Source organism: Pyrgilauda ruficollis, unplaced genomic scaffold (genome assembly GCF_017590135.1).
Source record: "Pyrgilauda ruficollis isolate IOZ18807 unplaced genomic scaffold, ASM1759013v1 scaffold1549, whole genome shotgun sequence".
Classification (NCBI taxonomy): Eukaryota; Metazoa; Chordata; class Aves; order Passeriformes; family Passeridae; genus Pyrgilauda; species Pyrgilauda ruficollis.
Genome location: NW_024514199.1, coordinates 1 through 5,082, shown reverse-complemented (window position 1 = coordinate 5,082; position 5,082 = coordinate 1). Strand labels below are relative to the sequence as shown.

General features: G+C 47.0%; 1 long non-coding RNA gene across 1 annotated transcript; it reads left to right on the top strand.

Annotated features, from left to right (window-relative positions):
- Nucleotides 1-519: 519 nt before the first annotated feature.
- On the top strand, nt 520-4,756 carry LOC121350451. Its single transcript, XR_005954673.1, has 3 exons — nt 520-645; nt 3,172-3,244; nt 4,604-4,756. It is a non-coding gene; the product is annotated as an uncharacterized LOC121350451 (long non-coding RNA).
- The last annotated feature ends 326 nt before the right edge of the window (nt 4,757-5,082 follow it).

Here is a 5,082-nt window from a genome sequence, read left to right as displayed (position 1 = left end):
CACCCAAAAAACACCCCAAAAACACACCCCAAAAACACCCAAAAACCACCTCAAATTATCCCCAAAAAACCCCAAAATTATCCTGAAATTTACCCCAAAAACACCTCCAATTATCCCCAAAAAAAGTCCCAAAATCACCAAAAAAACCCCTCCAAACCTTCTCAAAACCACCCCAAATTATCCCCAAATTACCCCAAAATCACCCTGAAATCATCCCAAAATCCACCCGACACCCCCAAAACCTCCCTAAAATCCACCTGGGACCCCTCAGATCCCACCCAGACCCCCCAAAAATCCCAATTCTGGCTGCTTTTCCCCCCAAATTCCCATTTTTTCCCCCCAAAATCCCATTTTTGGGTGAATTTTCCCCCCAAAATCCCAATTTTGGCTGATTCTCTTCCCTCCAAATCCCACTTTTCCCCCCCCAGAATCCCAATTTTGGTTGTTTGTTTTCCCCCAAAATCCCATTTTTTGTTGTTTTTCCCCCAAAAATCCTTTTTGTTTTCCCCAAAAAAATCCCAATTTTGGGTGTTTTCCCCCCAAAACTCCCAAATTTGGGTGTTTTTCCCCAGGAAAGCCGGGCTGGGCTCGGGGCTCTCCCTGCAGCACCTGGTGCACCCCGAGCTCAAGGACGGAGCCCAACAGGTGAGTCCTGACCCCAAAAACCCCAAAATTCACCCCAAAAACCCCAAAATCGGAGTCCTCACCCCAAAAACCCCAAATTGCCCAAATTCTCCCCAAAATCCCCTCCCTGAGCTCAAGGACGGAGCCCAGCAGGTGAGTCCTGACCCCAAAAACCCCAAAATCCACCCCAAAAACCCCAAAATCGGAGTCCTCACCCCAGAAACCCCAAATTGCCCAAATTCCCCCCAAAATCCCTCCCTGCACCCCGAGCTCAAGGACGGAGCCCAACAGGTGAGTCCTGACCCCAAAAACCCCAAAATTCACCCCAAAAACCCCAAAATTCATCCTAAAAACTCCCAAAATTTACTCCAAAAAAACCCAAAATTCACCCGAAAATCACCCTGAAATTGTCCTAAAATTCACCCAAAAACCACCAAAATTCATCCCAAAATTCACCCCAAATTCACCCCAAAAAAACCCCAAAATTCACCCAAAAATCACCCTGAAATTGTCCTAAAAATCACCCTGACCCCAAAAACCCCAAAATTCACCCCAAAAAACCCAAAATCCACCCCAAAAACCCCAAATTGCCCAAATTCTCCCCAAAATCCCCTCCCTGAGCTCAAGGACGGAGCCCAGCAGGTGAGTCCTGACCCCAAAAACCCCAAAATCCACCCCAAAAACCCCAAAATCGGAGTCCTCACCCCAGAAACCCCAAATTGCCCAAATTCCCCCCAAAATCCCTCCCTGCACCCCGAGCTCAAGGACGGAGCCCAACAGGTGAGTCCTGACCCCAAAAACCCCAAAATTCACCCCAAAAACCCCAAAATTCACCCCAAAAACCCCCCCAAAATCGGATTGCTGACCCCAAAAACCCCCAAATCCTCAAAAAAAAGCCCCAAAATTCACCCAAAAATCTCCAAAATCCCCAGAAATATTCCCAAAAATTCACCTGGGAACTCCAAAATTCATCCAAAAATGCCCCAAAATCGCCTAAAATTCACCTGGGATGGCCAAGAAACACCAAAATCCCCTCAAATGTCCCCAAAAATGCACCTGGGAACCCCAAAAATACCCAAATTTCCCCCAAAATCCCTCCCTGCACCCCAAGCTCAAGGACGGAGCCCAGCAGGTGAGTCCTGACCCCAAAAACCCCAAAATTCACCCCAAAAAAACCCAAAATTCACCCCAAAAACCCCAAAATCAGAGTCCTGACCCAAAACCCCACAATCCACCCCAAAAAACCCAAAATTCACCCCCAAAACCCCAAAAATCAGAGTCCTGACCCTAAAAACCCCAACATCCACCCCAAAAACCACAAAACCACCCAAAAAAAAACCCCAAAATCTGAGCCAGGACCCCCAGAAACCCCAAAATCCACCCAAAAAAACCCCAAAATCGGAGTCCTGACCCCAAAAACCCCAAAATCCCCCCCAAAAAAACCCAAAATCCACCCCAAAAAACCCAAAATCCACCCCAAAAACCCCAAAACCCACCCCAAAACCCCAAAATCCACCCCAAAAAACCCAAAATTCACCCCCAAAACCCCAAAAATCAGAGTCCTGACCCAAAACCCCACAATCCACCCCAAAAAACCCAAAATTCACCCCCAAAACCCCAAAAAGCAGAGTCCTGACCCTAAAAACCCCAACATCCACCCCAAAAACCCCAAAACCCACCCCAAAACCCCAAAATTTGCCCCAAAATCCTCCCCAGAAAACCCCAAATCGGAGTCAGGGCAATCCACCCCAAAAAAACCCAAAATCCACCCCAAAAAGCCCAAAATCAGAGTACTGACCCCAAAAACCCCAAAATGCCCAAATTCCCCCCAAAATCCCCTCCCTGAGCTCAAGGATGGAGCCCAAATCCACCCCAAAAACCCCAAAATCCACCCCAAAAATCCCAAAACCCACCCCAAAACCCCAAAATCCACCCCAAAAACCCCAAAACCCACCCCAAAACCCCAAAATTTGCCCCAAAATCCTCCCCAGAAAACCCCAAATCGGAGTCAGGGCCCCCAAAAAATCCCCAAATTCACCCCAAAATCCACTCAAAATCAGAGTTGGGACCCCCAAAAAACCCCAAAATTGGATTCCTGCCCCCAAAAAACGCCAAATTCCCCCCAAATTCCCTCCCTGCACCCCGAGCTCCAGGACAGGTGAGGCCGGGCTGGGGAAATTTGGGGTTAAATTTGGGTGAATTTGGGCAAATTTGGGCTGAATTTGGCTGAATTTTGGGCTGAATTTTGGGTTGAAATTTGGGTCACTTGGTGCTGAATTTTGGATGAAATATTGCCTAAATTTGGGTGAATTTTGGGTCAAATTTAGGCTGAATTTTAGGTTAAATTTGGGTGAATTTTGTGCTGAATTTTGGGTTAAATTTGGGTGAATTTTGTGCTGAATTCGGGTGAATTTTGGGCTGAATTTTGGGTTAAATTTGCCTGAATTTGGGTGAATTTTGGGCTGAATTTTGGGTTAAATTTGGGTGAATTTTGTGCTGAATTAGGCTGAATTTGGGGTGAGAATTTGGGCGTTTTTGGCTGTGCAGACCATGCAGTGCCTGGAGCTCTTCGCCGAGACGGCCGAGGCGCTGCTCATCAAGCACGGCAAGAGAATCGTGGGTGAGATTTGGGGCAAATTCCCACATTTTTGGGGCAACTCCCAAATTTTTGGGCAATTCCCAAAAACTGGGGACTCGGGAAGGGCCGGGGGACCCCAAAAATCCGGGATTTTGGGGCATTTTTTGGCGTTTAAAGTCAATTTTTGGGGTTTTTTCCCAATTTTGAGGAGCTTTAAATCGAATTTTGGGGGTCCCCAAATTTGGGATTTGGGGGAGGGGCGGGGGATCCCAAAAATCCGGAATTTTTGGGGGGATTTTGGTGGAATTTTGGGAATTTGGGGCTGAATTCTACCCGAATTTTCCCATTTTTGGCTAAGATTTGAGGGTTTTGCCCCAACTTTGAGGTTTTTTGGGGGGTTTTGAGGTTTTTTGGGGTCCCAAGCTCAATTTTTGGGGTCCTGGGTGGAATTCTGGGGGATTTGGGGCCAATTTTGGGGCATTTTGGTGGAATTTTTGGGAATTTTGGGCCTTCAAAGACTGAATTTTACCCAAATTTTCCCATTTTTGGGCTTTTTTACCCCAAATCTGGGGAGATTTTGGGGCTCCTGGGTGTTTTTGGGGGCTCCAAGTTCAATTTTGGGGGTCTTGCCTTGAACCTGGGCAGATTTGGGAGAATTTTGGGCAAAATTTTGGCATTTTTGGGCAAAACTTCTGCATTTTCAGGTTGAACTTTACCCAAATTTTCCATTTTTGGCCGTTTTTACCCCAAATTTTAGGGAATTTTGGGGCTCCCAGGGGTTTTCGGGGTTGCCAAATTCGATTTTGGGGGTCCTGGGATGGATTTCGGTCAAAATTTGGGGCTTTTTGGGCAAAATTTGGACATTTTGGGTCAAAACTCCTGTATTTTCCATTGAATTTTACCCAAATTTTCCCATTTTTGGTCATTTTTACCCCAAATTTGGGGAGATTTTGGGGCTCCTGGGGTTTTTTGGGGTCACCGAGTTTAATTTTGGGGGTCCTGGGGTGGATTTGGATCAAAATTTTGGAATTTTTAGTCAAAATTTGGGGATTTTTGGTCAAAATCCCTGGATTTGAGTTGGATTTTACTCAAATTTTCCCATTTTTGGCCATTTTTCCCCCAAATTTTGGGGCTCCCGGGGGTTTTTGGGGTTGCCGAGTTCGATTTTGGGGGTCCCGGGTTGGATTTGGGTCAAAATTTGGGGCTTTTTGGTCAAAAATTGGACATTTTGGGTTTAAAACTCCTGTATTTTCCGTTGGAATTTTACCCAAATTTTCCCATTTTTGGCCATTTTTCCCCCAAATTTTGGGGCTCCCGGGGGTTTTCGGGGTCGCCGAGTTCGATTTCGGGGGTCCCGGGGTGGATTTTTGGGGTCCTGACCCCGAATTCCCCCCAAAAAAGAGGAGCAGTTCGCCCTGAAGCGCGTGGCCGACGCCGCCATCGACGTCTACGCCATGGCCGTGGTGCTGTCCCGGTAAATCCGGCAGAATTCCCGGAATTCGGGAAATCCGGGAATGCCGGGCCGTGATTCGGGAAATTTGGGGGGAGTTGGGGGAATTTTGGGGAGTTTTGGGAGGGGTTTGGGGAAATTTTGGGGTGTTTTGGGGAAATTTTTGGGAATTTTGGGGGAATTCGGGGGCATTATTTTTTGGGGGTTTTTGGGGAAATTTTTGGGAATTTGGGGGCATTTTTGGGAATTCTGGGGGAATTTTGGGAAATTCTGGGTGGATTTTTGGGGAATTTTGGGAGTTCTGGGGGAATTTTGGGGAGTTTTGGGGCTTTTTTGGGAAATTTTGGGGGGTTTTGGGGGCATTTTTGGGAATTCTGGGTGGATTTTTGGGAAATTTTGGGAGTTTTGGGGAAAATTTGGGGGGAATTTT